The 19,656-nt window shown below is 51.5% G+C and overlaps 1 protein-coding gene across 2 annotated transcripts in view; it reads right to left on the reverse strand.

Annotated features, from left to right (window-relative positions):
- The window catches only part of COL6A2 (collagen type VI alpha 2 chain), a 33,220-nt gene extending 23,427 nt beyond the window's left edge, over window positions 1-9,793 (reverse strand). For both annotated transcript variants that reach the window (XM_043593383.1, XM_043593386.1), the window contains exon 1: window positions 9,677-9,793. The gene's annotated coding sequence lies outside the window, so the exon portion shown is untranslated. The remainder of the gene's footprint in view (window positions 1-9,676) is intronic.
- Window positions 9,794-19,656: the final 9,863 nt, after the last annotated feature.

Raw genomic sequence — 19,656 nt, forward strand, 5'->3', positions numbered from 1 at the left:
TCTCTCTCTGCCCTTACCCTGTTCATGCTGTCTCTCTCTGTCTTAAAAATAAAAATAAACGTTGAAAAAAAAATTAAAAAAAAAAAAAGAAAAATATATATGAAAGGCTGTCAATTTTCTTCTGTCGGCAACAACTAGTGAGGAAATCCAATGGAAAAAGCACTATTTACATTAGCAAGAAAAGCAATGCAAATCTAAGGAGTGAACTTCAGAATCTAAGAATGTGCAGGACTCATTAAACAAACTCAAAAAAAATTTCTAAGGAACACACAGGAGAGACAAACCTTGTTTCTGGATGAGAAACACAGTATTTAAGAATATCGGTTCTTTCTTTTTTTATTTTTTAAATTATTTTTTTAAATATAATGTATTGTTAAGTGGGCTAACATACAGTGTGTACGGTGCGCTCTTGGGTTTGGGGGTAGATGCCGGTGCTTCATCACTTACACACAACCCGGCGCTCATCCCAAACAGCGCCCTCCTCAGTGCCCATCACCCATTTTCCCCTCTCCCCCGCACCCCCATCAACCCTCAGTTTGTGCTCTGTATTTAAGAGTCTCTAATGGTTTAAGAATATCAGTTATTTCCAACCGGATCTACACCTGAATGTAATTTTGACTAGAATCTCCAGGAAACATTTTTGCTTCGTGCCTGCCGACATGCTGACAAAAAGAACCCGAGGCGGAGAGAATAAAGGGTGGCTGAGAGCAACAAAAGACACAGGGTAACGAGGAGAGTTGTGCTATCAAGGGCTCGTGCCACAATAAGACCGCAGCGATCCGGCACTTATGGTTTGGTGGTGGACTGCGCCAACAGGCCACCAGGCCACCCGGCAAGCAACGGGCCACGCCGCACGGAACTGGGCTGAGACTGGCCCTTCCGCACAGCGACGGGGTCCTGGGCCAGGGCTCCCCGGCGTGATGAGAAACGGGCGTAGCTCGCCTGGACCCAGATAAATTCCAGAGGTGAGTGCGAAACAGACTAAGAACCTTTGGGGAAAACATGGAAAGAATGAGACGACGAGGGAATAATATCTCCTACGATCGCCGTGCACCAGACGCCACGCTACCTCTCCTCACGCAACACGACCGCCCTCGGGCACTGGTACCCTGACGGTCCCCGCCTCCCAGGGAGGAGACGGAGACCAAGTGGAGGCAACTTGTCCAGGATGCTCAGCCAAGAGCTGAGGTCCAAAGCCAGGCGGCACGGCTCGGGGTCCACTCTCTTGATAACTGGACTCCCACAGGGGACCTTCCTCACAGCACAAATGTGAGCAGCCCTGGGACAGACCAAGAGCCAGACAACAGTCTTTCCAAGATTCCATATTTTTCTGAAGTTTACTTACTTATGTATGTATTTATTTATTTAGAGTGAGGGAACACATGTCAGTGGGGGAGGGGCAGAGAGAGAGAGAGAGAGAGACAGAGAGAATCCCAAGCAGGCTCCATGCTGACAGCATGGAGCCCAATGAGGGGCTCGATCCTGCAAATCACGAGATCATGATCTGAGCCCAAACCAAGAGTCAGATGCTTAACCGACTGTGCTTAACCGTCGGTTAAGCAAGAGACTGATGCTTAACCGACCGCTTAACCCAGGTGCCCCAAGATTTCATATTTTTAAGGTTTAAAAATTTTGATGGCCTGCTATTAGGTGTGCAATGTTTATAACTATTACAGTTTCTTGCTCTATTGAAATTTTTATTAACATATAATGTCTTTTGTCTCTTGTAACTGTTTTTGACTTAAAGTCCATTTTACCAGACATTAGTACAGCCACCCTGCTCTCTTTTGGTTCCGAATTGCATGGAATAACTTTTCCATCCTTTCACTTTTTTTTTAATGGTTATTTATTTTTGAGACAGTGAGGGTGAGAGGGGGAGGGGCAGACAGAGAGGGAGACAGAGGATCTGAAGCTGGGTCTGCGCTGACAGCACAGAGCCCAATGCGGGGCTCAAACTCACAAACTGTGAGATCATGGCCTGAACCAAAGTCAGACACTTAACCAACTGAGCCACCCAGGAGCCTCCTCCATCCTTTGACTTTTTTTTTTTTTTCAACGTTTATTTATTTATTTTTTGGGACAGAGAGAGACAGAGCATGAACGGGGGAGGGGCAGAGAGAGAGGGAGACACAGAATCGGAAACCGGCTCCAGGCTCTGAGCCATCAGCCCAGAGCCTGACGCGAGGCTCGAACTCACGGACCGCGAGATCGTGACCTGGCTGAAGTCGGATGCTTAACCGATTGCGCCACCCAGGCGCCCCTTCTTTTTTTTTTTTTTTTTTTTTTTCATCCTTTGACTTTTAACCTACTTGTGTCCCTGGATGTAATGTGAGTCTCTTTTACACAGCGGACCCTTGAAAAGTGCGAGGGTCAGGGACGCCGACCCCCCGCTCCCCACACTGTGTAAAACTTTCGACTCCCCCCAGACTTAACTGCTAATAGCCTACTGTTGGCTGGAAGCCTTATTGATAACAGAGAGTCGATTAACACTTACTGTGTATGTTATACGTGTTACAGATTCTAATGCTATAGTAAGCTAGAGAAAAAAATGTTAAGAAAATCATATGGAAGAGAAAATACATTTATAGTACCGTAGTGCAGAAAATCTGCACGTAAGTAGGCCTGCACAGTTCAAACTCAGGTTCAAGGGTCGGCTGCAGTTGGATCGTGTTTGTTTATAATCCATTCTGCCAGTCTCTGTCTTTTGATTGGAGAGTGTAATCTGTTTACAATTAATGTAACTACTGATAAGGAGAGACCCACTTCTGTCCTTTTGCTATTTGTTTTCTATATACCTTATAGTTTTTTGTTTCTCATTTTCTGCATTACGACTTTTTCTGTGTTTAGTTGATTTTTGTAGTGAAACATTTACATTCTTTCCTCATTTCTCTTTGTGTATATTCTTTAGGTATCTATGGTTACCGGGGGGATTATATTTAACATCCTAAAGTTACAACATGCTAATTTGAATTTATATCAGCTTTACTTCAGTATTATACAAAACCTCTGCTCCTTTACAAGCTCTACCCCATCACTTTCAGTTACTGATGTCAAAAAACTACGTTTTTATACATCGTGTGTTCAAAACATAACAAAATATTATTTTTAATGCGTTAGTTTCTTAAGTTATGTAGAAAGCAAAATGTGGAATTACTGTTGTTACTATAACATTAGCTTTTATCATTGCTCATGTGTTTATCTTCACTGAGATCTTTATTTCTCCATCTGGCTTCAAGTTACTGTCTAGAGTCCTTCCATTTCACCCTGGAGGACTCCCTTGGGTGTTTCTTGAAGGTCAGGTCTAGTAGTAACAAATTCCCTCAGCTTCTGTTTATCTGAGAATGTTTTAATTTTCCCCTCACTTTTGGAGGACAGTTTTGCTAGATATAGAATTTTTGGGTGACAGTTTTTTTTTTCTTTTAGCATTTTGAATATCATCAGCCCACTGCCTCTGGTCTCCCAAGTTTCTGATGAGAAATCTGTGGGTAATCTTATTGAGGACACGTGGATATCATGAGTCACGTCTCCTGCTTATTTCAAAAATTTCTTTGTCTTGGTTTTTTGATAGTTTGATGACAATGAGTCTCAGTGTGAGTCTCTTTGAATTTATCCTACCTGGAGTTCATGGAGCTTCTTGGATTTTATGTTCATGTCTTTATCAAACTTGGAAGTTTTGAGCCATTATCTCTTCAAATACTTTTCCTGCCTGCTTCTCTCTCTCCTCTCCTTCTGGGACTCCCACACTGTGCATGCTGGTCCTTTAGGCTCGTTCACTTTTCTTTGATCTTTTTTATTTATGTTCCTCAGACTCAATAGTTTGCGCTGTCCTATCTCCAACTTCCCTGGCTCTTTCTTCTGTCTGCTCAAGTCTGCCTTTGAATTCTTCTAGGGAAGTTTTCATTTTAGTTATTGTACTTTTCAGCTCCTTTATTTCTTTTTGAATTCTATATAGATATCTCCTTATTGGTATTTCCTTTTTTTTCAGACATTGTTTTCTTGATTTCTTTAATGCTTTCCTATAGTTTTTTTGAGCGTTTTTAAGATGGTTGTGTTTAGGTCCGCCTAGTAGATCCACCATCAGGTCTTTTTCAGGGTTAGTTTCTCTTGGTCTATGTTTTTTTTTTCCCTTTGAACAGGCCATACTTTCCTGTTTCTTTGTATGATTTGTGATTTTTTGTTTTGTTTTGTTGAAAACTGGACATTTGAATCTAATGATGTGATATGTCTGGAAATCAGATTCTCCTTCCCCAGGGCTTGCTGTTTGTTTGGTTTTGATTGTTATAAGCCGTCTCCGTGCCAAGGATCAGCCTGAAGTGTAAGTAAGAGGTATTCTCAGGTGTTTCCTGGCCACACACCTTCCCTGAACATGTTCACTGCCCACCTAATTCCCCTCTACATGCAGCTGCATTCTAATGCCCTACTCTTCAATGTCTGGCTCTCCCAAAAACAAAGAGAAAAGTGAATAGGGAAAAAAAAGTGGCAATACTTTAAATCCCCTGTAAGTAAATTCAGCCAGAGAAGGAAGGGATGGGGACTTGCAATGATGGGAGGAAAGGAAACAACAATGGCAGCCTCAATGGTTTAAGAAGAAAATATCACAGAGAGTAGCTTCTCTGTACACCAACAAACTGGATAGCCTTGGGGAAATGGACAAATTCCTAGAAACACAAAACCTACAAACCATGAAGAAACAGAAATTCCGAACAGATCTATAACTAGTAACGACATTGAATAAGGAACTGAAAATCTCCTGACAGAGAAAAGCCCTGAACCTGATGGCTTCGCTGGTGAGTTCTACCAAACGTTAAAGAAGAACTAACACCAGCACTTCTTAAACTTTTCAAAAAAGTTGAAGAGGAGGGAATATTCCCTTACTCATTCTATGACATCAGCATTATGCTGATCCAAAGTCAGACAAAGATACTACAAGAAAAGAAAATACAGACCAGTAATCCTATTGAACATTGACACAAAAATCCTCCACAAAGTATTACCAAACAGAATTCAATAGGATAGTAAAAGGATTAAATACCACGAGCAAGTGGGATTCATTCCTGCAATGCAAGTATAGTTCAACATCTGAAAATTGACCAGTGTAATATAACCCACATGATATCTCAATGCAGAAAATTTTTTTGATAACATTTAATATCCTTTCATGATAGGAACACCCCAAAACTAGGAATAGAAAGAACCCATCTCAATATAACAAAAGCCATATATGAAAATTGACTTGGATATACATGTTCATGGATTGGAAGACAATATTAAGTTGAGTGGTACTGATGTCAATACCACTCAAAGTGATTTATAAATTTAATTCAATCTCTATCAAAATCCAAATGATGATTTTTGCAGAAATAGAAAAAAACATTCTAAATCCATAAGAAACCTCAAGGGACCCTGAATAACATAAACAATCTTAAAAGAGAAGACCAAAGCTGGAGGACTCACACTTCCTCATTTCAAAACTTACTACAAAGCTATAGTAATGAAAACAGTGTGGTACTGGCATAAAGACAGACATATAGACCTGTGGAATAGAGTCCAGAAATAATCCTTGCATATATATTCAAGTACTTTTCAACAAAGGTGTCATGACCATTCAGTGGGGTTAAAGAGAGTTCTTTTCAACAAATGGTGCTGGTGCAGTGAAAAATGAGTATCCACAAGCAAAAGAATGAAGTTGGGCCCTTACCTAACACCAGACCCAAAAATTAACTCAAAGTGGATCCATGATCTAGATATAAGACCTAAATCTGTAAAACTTAGAAGAAACGTGGGGCAAAACCTCACAACATTGCAGTTGGCAATGATTTCTTGGCTGTGACACCAAAAGCATAAGCCACTTAAGAAAAAATAGACAAACTGAATTTCCTGGAAAATAAAACATTTTGTGTATGAAAAGATACTATCCACAGAGTCAAAAGGCAACCCTACAGAATGGGAAAAAGTCTTTGCGAATTGTACGTGTGGTAAGGGATTAAAGTCCCGAATAGATAGAGAACTTCTAAAACTCAGCAACAAAAAAACCCAAACAACTTGACTCAAAAATAGATGAAGGACTTGAAGAGAAATTTCTCCAAAGAAGATATACACATGGCCAATGAGCACATGAAAAGATGCTCAACGTCATGAATTATTAGAGAAGCACATACCAAAATTCTAAGGATATCACCTCATACTCATTAGGACGGCTAAGATTTAAAAAGCCCCAGGAAATAACACATGTTGGAGGATGTGGAGAAATTGGAATTATTGGCTGGAATGTAAAACAGTAGAGCCTCTCTGGACAACGGTACGGTGGTTCCTCAAAAAAAAAAAAAAGATAAAATTACAATATGATCCAGCAATTCCATTTCTGGCTATATACCACCCCCCAAATCAAAAGCCGGGTCTCAAAGAGATATCTGTACACCCATCTTCATTGTTCACGTTAGTGATTACTCCCAATAGCTAAAACATGAAAACAACCCAAGTGTCCACTTGCGTCACTTGAATGGATAACCACAGTGCAAGCACAGAATATAGGGCAGTATATTCACACAGTGCAGTATTATTCAGCCTTAAAGAGAAGGGAAATTCTGTCACCTGCCACAACATGGATGAACCTTGAGGATACAGTATGTTCAGTGAAATACGCCAGTGACAAAAAAATAAATACTGTAAGATTTCAATTATATGAGGGACTTAGAATATTGAAAAAATCACAGACAGAAAGTAGAATGGTGGCTGCCAGGGACTGGGGACGGGAAAGGGGAGTTAGTGTTTAATGGGTACAGGGTTTCAGTTTTTCGAGAGGAAAGGAATTTCAGAGACGGATGGAGGTGATCAGGTACCTAATACCACTGAGCTCTACACTTAAAAATGGTTACGACGATAAACTTTATGTTATGTGTATTTTACCATAGTTTTTAAAAACTGGGGGGGAAAGTCCTTACAAATTAGTAAAACTGAGCACCCATTAGGAACACGGGGAAACCACAACCAGGCAAATGGTCAGTAATCAAAAGCTGTCGAAGGCACAGGAATCGAGGCCCTATAGACAGACCAACAGTGCGCCGCTCCTCACCCATGAAACCGGCATGCGAGAAAACCAAAACAAACCAAACAGCAATCCTGCCCGTTGTGGAGAATGCCAGCGTCCTTCCCCACTTTCCTGGTGCGTATCTGACGGGAAGCCTGAAAGCCTTGACACTTGTCAGAGCTTTTGACCCAGAGCCACTCTCCCAGCAGCAGGGGCCCCTCACCACTGGATCCCCACCTCCACCTGCTTATTACAACGGCTGCAATGGGCCACCACGAGGCTCACACACTGTGTGGCGTGGAGCGTTGACATGTTTTAGGTCACCCGGGAGGGTGTGTGTACCGTCTGTGGAGAATGTCGCTTTATGACATGGCCCAATGCCAGCCCTCGCCCCTCGGGTGGGGGTTGGGCTCCCCCAGGTGCTGCTCAATGAGCAGCATCCCATGATCCTTGCTTCTTTGCAGGTGCACCCCACACCAGGGTCCCCCCTTCACTTTGCACAAATGTGTGAAAGAAGCCAGAGAAGGGACTGATCCACTGAAATGTGGAAAGAATCAAACTATTTGTGGTTTTCTTAATCATAAGAACTAAGTTCTTCCAGCATCACAAAGCATTCTGTAGGTGCAAACGTGGTCTTCCCACACTAGGCACCCGGAGACCCTTGGCAGCCCTGGCAGTGAAGAGGGCAGGTACTATTAAGCCCAGCCTGGTCCTACAGATGAGAAGATGCTGGCTGGGGAGGAGGGTGGGCCGGCCCACAGCCACTGCCGAGGCCCCAGCTCCTTCTCCTCGGCACTGGCCGTCCCTCCTCCGACCTGGCCCATCCCAGGGTGCTCATCTGAAGGCCCCCCTGCTGCCCACAGCTCCCTGAAACACAGAGCCACCCTTCTGGCCAGTGACGCCGAGTCCACTGCATGCCATATGCACTGGCCGGGGCTGGGGCCCGGGCTGCGCCCAACCTGGTGGCCCAGTGGCAGGAGCCCTACCTACTCTGTCCCTGCACGGTGCCTTCCCTAACCGCTGTGCCCAACGACGGCCCCCACCCTGCTGCGGACTTTGTCAGCCTCCCGGGTTTCTTTCATTAGCACATGGTGGCAGCATCACGGTGGCCAGCAGGGCCCAGCGGCGCATCGATTCCTGAGTCTGCCAATGGGCCACACCTGGGACCCTTGTGCCCACCCCCTCCAGCCTGGCCTGGGAGACTCCAGGTCACATATGCCCGGGGCTCCTGCCTCCGCTCCCCCCACCCCCCTCTCCTGCCTCTGAATAACGTCAGGAAGGCAGACAGCGTCCCTCCTCAGAGCCCCAAAGGCCTGTCCTGCCTCCTGGCCTGGTGAGATGAGGCTGGGAATAAACCCCAAAAGGCTTTCTTGTTGTTGTTAAACAAATGTAAGATTATCCCCGGGCCAGAACTCCTTTATTGCAAGAAAAAAACCCGCGAATCTGTGGATCTCCAGCTTCCTTCTTCTTGGGCATTAATCTAAAAATGAGGTTCCTTTTCTTGGGGACAGCTGGGTAGACAGAAGGTATGGGTGCTGGAGCTGGTGATTTTCTCCCTGGGTACGGGGGGGGGGGCGGGGGTGGTGGTGGTGGTGGTGGTGGTGATATGCCCTGTGGCACACCTGAGGCACCACGCCCAGCTGGTTTTTGTGTTGTTAGTATCAGAGACCCCTCAGTTGACCCCCCCCCCCCACCCCTACCCTAAAGCCTTGCTCTAAGGGTGCTGGGACCCCAGGGCCCTATTAAACTGGATGAGGAGTCCTGGGAGGGTGTGGGGTCTGGCCCAGCAAGGGGGCCGTCACAGGCGCCATCAGCCAGGACTCCTACTTCTGCAGCCCCCTGCTTAGTCTCACCCGGCAGACTTTGGTGGGCAGCGGGGCTGGAGAATGCGGGTGGGCCACCTCCAGCCTCGGGGGAATGGGGGGCAGGCTAGGCTCTTGCTGATTCTAGAGTGAGGGTGGGGGGGTGACCTGTCCTCTCCACTAGGGTATCAGGGACCCTCTGTCACCTGAAGAGTGCCTGGGGGGCCCTGGAGAGCTCATTCTGGACCTGGCAGCTCCTTCCAGAAGGAGGAGGAACAGGCTCTCCCTCTTGAGCCCAGAGGAGAGGGACCAGCCCCGCTGGAGACCCCGTGCGGGTTCCAAGTCAGAGGGGCTGGTCTTCCCGTGGGGGTGACTTGGGCTCCTCAGCCCTCTGAATGTGACCTCTAGGCCAGAGATAAAACCAAACTCCCAGGAAGCAGCCAGGGGTCCGCCTGCACACGCTGAGCCCCTGGGGGCTATTTGGTGAGGAGGTGACCGCGAGGTCTCCCCCGCTGTCCCAGCAGCCAAGCCCGGAAGCCGCAGAGTCTTCGCACCGAGCCCGGAAATGGAGGAATCCCTCCCAAACCCCTCAGCTCTGCCCCAGAAGGTGCCAAAGAGGGGGAGTCCCTCCCCCGGTCCCCACCGCGTCCTAAGCAGCGGGCGTGGGGAGCTCGGAGGGAGGGCAAGCAGCTGGAACGGGGGTCGCCAGGCCTGCGCGCCCCCGGCCCCCCGGCCCCCCGCGAGGAGCTCGCTCGCCACCGGGGAGGCCAGCCGGCCGGCGGGTCCCAAGGCGCCCGCGCGCGGCCGCGGCTCCAGGCGGGTGCCGGGCCGGCCGAGCGGCGCTTACCTGACCCCCGAGCGCGCGGGGCGCCCTCGCCGGACACGTCTCGAGGAGCTCCGGGTGCTGGCGGCCGCGACGCGGGCTCCGAGCGGGCAAGAGGGAGGGGTCCGCGGCGGGGGCCGCCCACTTTATACGCCTCCCGCCGCCCGCCAGGGCCGCGCCCCGACGCCCCGACAGCGCGGACAGCGGGAGGCGCTGCGGCCCCGCGGATGGCGGGGGACCAGGGGTGGGAAGTGAGGGCCCTGGGGTGGGGGCATGTAGGGTCGGAGGGGTGGACTGGGGGGCGGGAAGTGAAGAGGGCGCGGTGGGGAGGAAGGGACAGGGGTGCAGTGTGGCGGGGGGACCGAGGGGGGCCGGGAGGACGGAGGGTTGGAGGGGGACACGGGGGGGGGGGCACTGCTGGAAACAGGGCGTGGCCGGGGCGCGGGCGCTGCCACCTCTCCTTGAACTGGTCCGAAGCCCCCGCCCCAGCGGTCCTCACAGCCCTCTGCGCCGCCCAGTCCACACCGGTCCACACCTGGACCGCACTGAGGCAGCTGCTTGGACTTCACGCCCGGCCTGGCTGCCTGCTGCCGCTGCCGGATTTCCAGGCCGAGCTGACCTGGGAGATGGGGAGCCGCGCCCTGCACCTGGAGTGGTGGGAGGCACCGGGGACTCGCCCCTGGACGGCGCCAAGGGGTCCCCATTCTCCGTGTCCCCCTTGCTCAGGCTTAGCCTGACCTAGCCTGGTCTGGGAACACGCAGCTCCTGCGACCCTGCGAGTCAGAATGTGTTTCTGCCCCGTGGGCTCCCGTCTCCCCAGGGCCGGAGAGCCTCCGGGTCAGATGGGAGGGGACTGGCTGGGAAAGGGCAGGGGTTCCAGGACAGGGGGAGCCTCAGGAGCTGCAGGGGCGGGGCGGGTGGAGCCTGCAGGTGCACTTTCCCTGGAGAACTCCGCAGGTGGGCTTGGTGCTGGACCCAGAGGCCGCCGTGATGTCCGAAGTCCACCCGTGAGCAGAGTCTGGGGGTCCCTGGCAGAGCTGTGGTGGGAGTCCCTGCTCCCCACTCTGGAGTGGCAGACCCCCACTGGGGTGCAGGCAGGGCTGGGCAGAGGTCCTGGGGGTCTGGGGCCGGGCTGGATCACTGCCTTGCAGGGAGGGGGCTGCGGCTCCAGCTTCCGTTTGGCAAATCTCTGATTTAGCACCCTCCCCTCAAGAGGAGAGACATGCGCTGCTTCTTGGTCACCTATATGTGCCCCGGGGGCATGCCCTCTGGTCTTCCTAAGCACTTCTTTCCATCTGCAGCCTGATTCTGGTGCACTGGGGTCCCACCGACTGGCCAGATGAGGGCAGGGTTCTAAGGAGGCATCTTTGTGTTTTCAGGGAGCCCCGTGCAGACCCAGATTGTTCAGGCAGAGGGGAGTAATGTCTCCCGTGAGGAGGGACAGGCCACCCCTGCAGCTGTGCCACAGGATGCCCCTACTTTGATGTCCAAAGGGCCTTTGAGATGTGCCCTGGCCCCAGCACGTGGCCTCCCACCTGCTCCTGGCTCCCAGATCACCCCTCTGCCTGGGCCACTCTCAGTGCCCACTCTCTGCCCACCATCCCCGGGAGGCACCAGTCACTCCTCTGGTCCGGCACCGTGTTTCTCTGTGTGCGTCAGGTGCCCTGAGTGAGGGGCACCGAGGGAGGCAGGTGCGTGAGAGTGTGTCTGTGCCTATCTTCCCCTAAAGAGCCCTACGGCATTCACTTGGGTGACTGGATTCACACCCTGTTGGAGGGAGGTTTATGGGGCCAGGTAATAAAAGGAATCTTGGCTGAAGTGTTGGTCACAGCGGGTCCCCTCGTCAACAGACCACCCAGGGGTCGTTTCCCTGGTTCCCAAGGGTGTCATTGTCACTCCCATACTTGGCCATTGGAATAACTGGGTTCTGGCCGGTGTGGTTGTGGACACGGCAGGGGGAAGCCCAGGGGAAACTTGGACACTGCCCACCCCACTCCACCCCCCATCCCCCACCCCCCACGGCCCAGAGAGCAAACCACAAACAATATCGTGTCCCTGGAGGTTGAGACCTGGAAGAAGCAGGGGTGGTGGGCCCCACCGAGCCCGGAGACCGACGAGAGAGAGGCTGCAGGCCATTGAGGCTTAACCACGGGGCCGCCCAACCTCCTCTGCTGTGTGGGCCTTGGAATTCCGGCGGAATTCTGGTGATAGCAGATTAATGGGGCTGTGGATTTACAATTGCATTATTTTCCATCCTAATTAGGAAAGACAGGAACAGTTTGCATTCGCATGGGAGGGATGATAGATAATATGCATTTGTGGTTTGGCCTCAGGGTCACGTTAATCCTCCGATCTGTCCTAACGTGGTCTGGGAAGCTAGGTGCCCCGGACATCCCCCAGGGGCAGGACACCGTGCTGACCGGGCAGGTCAAGGGAGAGGAGGCTCGTGTGCCGGAGGCCTTTGGACACATGTGCCCCAGAGGGTGGGAGATGAGCGCCTGTGAACATCCAGAGGTCTGCACTTCAGGGAAGGCTTTAGGGGTCTGGTGGTCAAGGGCATGCTGGGATATCCCCCTGAAATTAAAAGACAAATAGCCTCCTGTTGTATCCTCTGCTTCAGAGAAGAAAGTACAGGCCTGGTGGGACTTGTGGGCTCTACATTCCACCCTTGGGAATATTACTCTGACCCATATCTCAGGTGACACGGAGGCAGTCAGCTTTAAGGAGAGCCTAGGAGCAGGACATGTCTCTGCAGCAGGCCCTGGCTGGGACCATGCGGTGCTGGAGATGTCCCTGTGGGAAAAGACACCCAGTGGAGGGCTCTTGGGGCCCCTGCTGGTTCACTTCCTACCCACTTCCTTCTGTGCAAGGGTCCTGCCGTAAGGACCACCAGCGAGTGGCCTCACCTTGTTGAGTTTCTGTTTGTCTCTCCAAGCGGTAATGAGAGTGGTAATCATGCCATCGCTTCGTGCCTCCTGAGGAGCACGTCACATGCCAGACCCTGCGTGTGCAGCTCAAGGACCGCCCCCCACTGCCCTCAGCTGAGAGGAAATAGGCCAGAGGTGAAGAAAGCTTCCCCAGAAGGCCCAGCCTGCTGGCAGAGGGCAGGCCCCTGGGCAAGGACTCGCCTTGTGTCTCCACATCTGCAGGGGAGGACCCAGAGCTGAGCGGCCCCTGCAGGGAGCCGTGAGTCAGTAGGTCCTGGAGCCTCTGAAATGCAGCCTCCTTGGGGCCCCGTGGTTCTGGAGATTCACAAGGGGGCTGAGAGCCTGAGAATCGCCCTCTGGGGTCAAGCAGTGCTCCAGGCCACCATTAAAACCAATAGGGCCTCCCGGTGGCTTTGCTGAACAGCCCCGGAGGGCGTGAATGTCGGTCTCAGTGTCTCTTGGGCCTGAGGAACCCTCCCCTTGTCTGCCACAGATTTGTTTTCCTTGATTTGCTGACATTCTAGAACCACCGGTGGGCTGGGTCAGCTCCCTCAGCGGGCCTGGCTGGCCCACCAGACTCTCTGTCCGGAGAGCTTTGAGCGTCACCACACCAGCGCCCGCACCGTCGCCTTGTTCCTGCCTGAGTGTTCCCGCGGCCAGAGGCGGAATAGCTGGGACAGTGTGAGGGGCAGAGGGGCGTGGGGGTGCTCGGGTGTCCCGAATCTGGGGGCTGTCTGTGCGGAGGCCGGCACTGGATGCTCACAGCGCCCCACGTGGTTTGTGCGACCGCGTTTCCAGAGAGGAAGCCCATCCAAGGCCGTGAGACCGTGCCGCTCTGACCCTGTTTGTGCGGTGACAGCAGATGAGCGGCGTAGATGCCAGTGCTCAGGAGAACGACTGTAACAGGAGAAGCCTCGTGGGAGCCGTCAGGGAAGGGATTTGTCATCTGGGCACACTGGGCCTGGGGGACGGTCAAGGAATGCCGTTTCTGTGTCTGCCCACATGTTCTCAGGCCCAGGGGCGCCTGAGGGGTTCTGAGGGGCCAGGCCCCCCGAGGCTTTCTCATGCTCTGCTCGTCTCGTGGGACAGTTCTGGGCGGCAGGGCTCTGCTCTATGGCCTTAGAAACGCATTTCGGAAGACATTTGTTTTCCTTTGCGCGCTCATGGGGTTGAAGGGTAAGGTTCCCCTCCCCCGCCCCAACCGCTCTCAGCTTTCTCCAGAGACCTGAAAACGTTACAGAACCCACCATCCACGGGCAACACGGGGGAGTCAGCACATCGTGGTGTGTGTTCCAGTTGGTGAGCGAGAGGTGGTTTCTATTCATTTAAGCCAAAGCTACCCCGTTAGTCCTGGTAATCCCTCTAGGTCTTGGGCAGCTGGTACGTCGGCCTTCTAACTCTATGACGACACTTGGGCGGAGAACTTGTCCGCATCTCCAGGGAGCCAGGACAGAGCCAGGCACGCGGGGAGGGCCTGTAGGGGCGAAGGTGCCAGGTGGCAGGGAGGTCTGGGGACAAGTGCTGGCGGATGGGAGCTGCCCCCTGGGTGGAGAGGGGCTGTGTCTCCCAATGGACTCGGTCCACGCATGGCGGTGCTCCCAAGGGGTCCCCACTTGCTCTGGCTTCTGGCCGTGGACGTCCGGTCATGTCTTGGAAAGTGAAGCCAGCCCGAGACCACGGCCTGCCAGTGGGACGCCTACAAAGCTCCCCTCACATGCCTGACCTGATCAGATCCTGCTCATGGGCATCTCACAAGCAGGACACGGGGTCTCCCGGGGGACTGTGCGGGGGGAAGAACTTTTGGTCCAAGGGTGGTGGTCTTTCCCCTCTGCCCCCTCCAGGCGTATGTAAACTTCATGAAACTCGTTTATAAAATGCTTCAAAATATTTATGCCTCATTAAAAGCTCCTCGTCACCAGCTGTGCTTCCCTGAGGTGACAGTGTCACCAGAACGTCACATGCCTCAGCTCCCTGCTGGCCCGGGAGGGCCCCTCCAACACACACTCCAGGGGCTGGCCAACCCGAGTGGGCCAACACTGGGAGCCCTACCCCAGGGCTTCTCCTCAGGAGTCAGGGTGAGGAGGCAGGGTCACCACAGCCCCAGAGTCTGAGCCAAACCTTGTCTATGTGCGTCTCCTGGCAAGGGGGCCAGATGTCATTGGATTCTCAAAGGTGCAGGTGGTTCCAGAAGCATTACACATACGCAGTGAACTGGGACACAACAAAATACACAAAATCATGCTGCTTAATCTTTCTGGATGATTTAGGAGGTCTGGAGCTGTCCTCCTCCTCATGACCACGACCCCTGCCGTCACCTCCCCACCATCATCTATTTCTCCATAACAAAGCATCCCTGCACTTACTGGACTAAACAATAATCATCTCCTTTGCTCTCAGTTTCGGTGGGTTGACGTTTTGGGCTGGGGTCAGCGGAGCAGTTCACCTGATGGTTTCATCTCAGCTCGTCCAGGCTGTGGCAGTCAGGAAGGCCTGCCGGGGGAGGACAATCTAGGTTGGCATTACTCACAGGTCTCTTGCTCTCCTCACTGTGGCCTCCCTGGAAGGACAGACAACTCAGATCCGTTTATGTGGTGGCCGTGTGCAGCGGAATGGCGGCAGAAGCCACGCAGACTCTTGAGATCCGGGCTCAGGGGTCATAACCAATCGTGTTGCCACAATTTGTTGGTCAAAGCGAGACACAGGGCCCACCGTGACTCGGGGAGTGGAGACAAGGGCTCCAGCTCTTGCCGGGAAGAGCGCCACCGTCGGCCTATTCCGCCACCACCGCCACCATCTACCCACTGCTGCGACCGTCATCTTTGCCTCCCCCACCGTCCTCTCCACAGGCAGGCACTGACGATTGCAGGGGGTTGGATCTTAGAAAGATACAGCCTCTGTCCTCAGAGGTCTTGTCGCGTGGGTGAAGATAAGAGACAAGTTCATGATGGACGGACAGTGGCGTTGTAAAGGCTCACTCATGCTCGCGAAGCCTTGCGGGAGTCAGAGGGCACAGGTCCCGCGGTCTGGAACTCTTCCATCTTGGGGCAGGTGGGGGGGCCTCTGTCTGGTGCATGACCAGATTGTGCCCTTTGTCGGTTGGGCTTATTTTTCTTTGCCTTTGAATTTTTTTTTTTTAACAATTTTAAAATGTTACTAATGGTTGGTGTTAAACTTTTGTAATATTATTTATTTATTTTGGAGCAGATAATGCATGTTCATCGTCCCAGATTCATAAGGTACAACAGGGCACGGGGTGAAAGGCGGCCTTCCCTCTCAGAGAACCTTGCGAGGTCTGCCTGGGGAGAATCACCTCCAAGCTCGCTCACGGGGCCGTGGCGGGTCTTGGCCCCCAACGCACGGCAGCACGGCAGCTCAATTTCCCCCGCAGTGGGAGCTGAGAGAGAGACAGAGACACAAAGAGACAGAGAGAGCGTCAGTGAGAGAAAACAAGAGAAGGAGACAGGTCTGTGAAGGGAGAAGCCAACATCTTTTTGTAAACTGACCTCAGGATTGACCTCCTATCACTTTCACCATGATGTCTGCTTGTTGGAAATGAGTCTTGGGGCCCAGCCCACACTCCAGGGAACAGGATTACACTCTGTCATGAGTACCAGGAGGCAGGGTCATGAAAGCCATTTTAGAGACAGCTTGCCACCATCCCCTTTATCATTTTGGTTAGTGCACGTCTGCAGGCAGCACATTTTTCAGGATTTACCTGTCTCACCGACTTTTTATTGAACCTTCAGTTTTTGAAGGCTGTTTCTCCGGGTGAGAATTCCATCTTAGCGGCTATTTCCTTGTGATTCTCTAAAGATGACATTACATTGTCTTCTGGTGTCCAGATTTGTGGGAAATCTGTCTCTCTGTCGTTCCTCTGAGGATAACCTGCCTCCCTTCTCCGGCTGCTTCTAAGACGTCCCGTTATCTCCGGCTCACAGCGCTTTCGCGGTGACGTACCACTCGCATGTGGCGCTCTGCATCTGTCTGGCACGTGGATTTCTTTTCTGAATCTTTGGAAAGATATCTCTTATCAGTTTTAGAAAATCCTTTAGAAAATCTCTTCAAATACTGCCTCTGCGCCATTCTGTCTGTATTTTCCACTTGGGCTTTAAATTTCACATATGTTAGACATTTTCATCAGGCCTCATGTCGTATGCTCTTTTCTGTATTTTATATCTGTTTTTAATTTGTCTTTCGGTCTTGCCCATTTTCTCCTGAGCTGTTCCAATTAACTTATTCTCACTTCTGCTTTGTTTAATCTGCCGGTAACCCCAATCCATTGAATTTTAACTATCAAATACTGCATTTTTTTATTTTTAGAATTTCCATTTTCTCTTCAACTTACAGATTACAGTCTTCTTATCCAGTTGTCTGTCTCATATTCCACTTCCTTGAGATAGTAATTACATTTACTTTAAAATTTTTAATGTTTATTTACTTTTGAGAGAGAGAGAGAGAGAGAGAGAGAGAGAGAGAGAGATATTGAGAGTGAGTGAGCAGGGGAGGGGCAGAGAGAGAGAGATACAGAATCCAAAGCAGGTTCCAGGCTCCGAGCTGTCAGCACAGAGCCCGATGCAGGGCTCGAACTCACAAACCATGACCCGAGCCAAAGTTGGACACTTAACCGACTGAGCCACCCAGGCGCCCCTTAGTCACATTTAGTTTAAAGTCCATATATGATAACTCCAAAAATCAGGGCCACCTGTGGGTCTGTTTCTCTTGTTTGTTTTTCCCCATAGAGTCATGTGGTCCCATCTCTTGACCTGCCTGGTGATTTTTTATTAAATGCTGGACATTATGTGTGAAGGATTGTAGGTGTCCTGCATAGTATTATCTTCTTTGTTTAGAATTGGATTTAATTTTATTTTGGTGGGCAGTTAGTGTAGGGAAGATTCCCTTTATATGATTCAAATCTGGGTTTATCTCTCTGTGAAGACCGGGGTGTTACCACTCCTTCCTTCCTCCTGGAACATAACTTTCTAAGGGCCCTGTTGAGAGCCTGGGGTATTTATGTCTAACTGAGGGTCCTGTCCCTTTGAGGGTCCTGAATTCTAGGTGTTGTCTCCCTATCAAAGAGATGGCAAAGGCTATTTTATGCTTTTTTGAAAACAGGCCTGTTGAGGTATGTTTTGCATAACAAAATTCATCCTATTCAGGTGTGCAATTCCACAAGTTTTGGTAAATTGAAGGGTATGGCCATAGATCAGTTGTAGAACTTTTTCCCACCCCGTAAGACTCCTCATGCCTCTTACCCACTCTCCACCCCGGAAACTACTAGTCTGTGTTCTGTCTTCATATATTTGCTTTTTGCATGTTTCGTGTAGAATTCTCCACATTAGCATTCAAGAATCAAAACTAAAACGAACATCAGACCCGAGGTTCTTTCCGGTATAATTCTCATTGTGTTGATGGTTTGGTGAGTTTGCTGAGGCTTCTTTCTTCTCTCATCAACTCAGTAAGAAATATGATGATCAACTTTATGCCAGTACATTGAGACAACTTAGATAAAAGAAACAATTTTGGGGGGACTATACAGATTAGCCGACTAGCCCAAGAAGAAATAGCCCTATATTTCGTCAGGGCATTGAATTCATTATCTGAGAGGGCTTCACTGGAGAATTCTAGCAAACATTTAGGAAAAAAGTAACACCCATCCTGTATAAACTTCTTGAAAATGTAGAGGAGAAGGGAATATTTCACAACTCGTTTTATGAGGCCAGGATTACCCTGATACCCAAACCAGACCACGATGTCTCTGCCTGACTTCCCTGTGTGGCTAGGCCTGTCTCTGTCTGGGATGATGATCAGGCCAGTCTGTCTGTGGAGGCGAGAGCCTCCGGTGGGTCCATGACGACAGTGGTCAAGATGATGCGGCCAAGGCACACAAGTGACCAGCTGTGAGGGGCACGGCCCCAGGCTCAGACCTGTGCTCTGTGATGCTGGCCAGGGTTCATGGCACATTGTCAGGTGACACGTTCCGCGTCAGTAACTTCGCAGGCTTCTAGGGTTGGGACGATGCACTTTGTGTCTCGACCTCTCTGGCATCTACCAGCTCCCTGGCAGGTCTCGGCACCACCGGGTGCACCTGCGTGTTGTCTGGTGTGTTCATGGACTCACTCCAGCTGAACCCGGGGAGGCACATCTACGTGTCCCACGTGGAGAGAAGAGGAGAAAACCTGTCACTGGTTAAAGAGAGGCCAAAACTGCCTTCAAAAACACCTAATACCCGTTTCTGCTGGACCTTATTCTCACATTAGTAGACATGTACACTCACGCTCAGTAGCAAAATCTGGGCTGCTTTCCTGTACGTTCCTCATTCTCCCGGCTCCCTCCTGGTGTGGGACGCGTCCCCACCTCTGCTCTTCTCACTGAATCTGTGACCCTCCTTAGTTCTACTGTGTTATCCACAGGCTCAGAGCCTCATTGGCTCGGCAGTCACATGCCCCCGCTCCTCCAGCGTGGCTTTGACCTGGCCCCCAGGATGGCAGAGATGTGCAAATGCAGAGTGCTGGGAACACAGGAGCGTACCACCTCCCACGAGAAGTCCCCGGGGCGGGCAGGTAACAGGCTGCACGGGGGTGGTGGGGTACCAGGACATCTGGGCTTCGTTCCAGCCTCAGAGGGCAGGGGACGTCACAGGGCTCGGGACGGGGCACCGGGTCATCTTTCGGAGCTGGAGTTGGAGGCCTGGGGCTGGAGGTGACCTGGGGCGTGTTCAGCCCCAGAGACTGGACAGCGAGTCGGTTGTTGCCGCTAAGATGCCAATACTGGGGAAGGGCCGGGAAGCAGAAGGGACCCCTGGGGACCAGAAGCAGTGTGCACACGGCCGAGCCTCGGAAACGGAACACATCCCGGGAATGAGGAGAGCCCCCGGAAGCGACCTTTGGGATCGCCTGAGGAGGCACGCTCGTCTCACAGCCCGACCCCCTGAGCCCGGCCAGGACTCTGGGACCTGTGCGGCTCCCCGCAGTCAGGAGGCGCGTGGGGCCACAGCAGCCAGCCTTGTGCCCTGCTGTGTTTCTTCAGGAGCCCACCCTCCTCACACGGGCACAGACCCCTCCCCTGGTTTGCACTCAC

Source organism: Prionailurus bengalensis, chromosome C2, assembly GCF_016509475.1.
Source record: "Prionailurus bengalensis isolate Pbe53 chromosome C2, Fcat_Pben_1.1_paternal_pri, whole genome shotgun sequence".
In the NCBI taxonomy this organism is placed as follows: domain Eukaryota; kingdom Metazoa; phylum Chordata; class Mammalia; order Carnivora; family Felidae; genus Prionailurus; species Prionailurus bengalensis.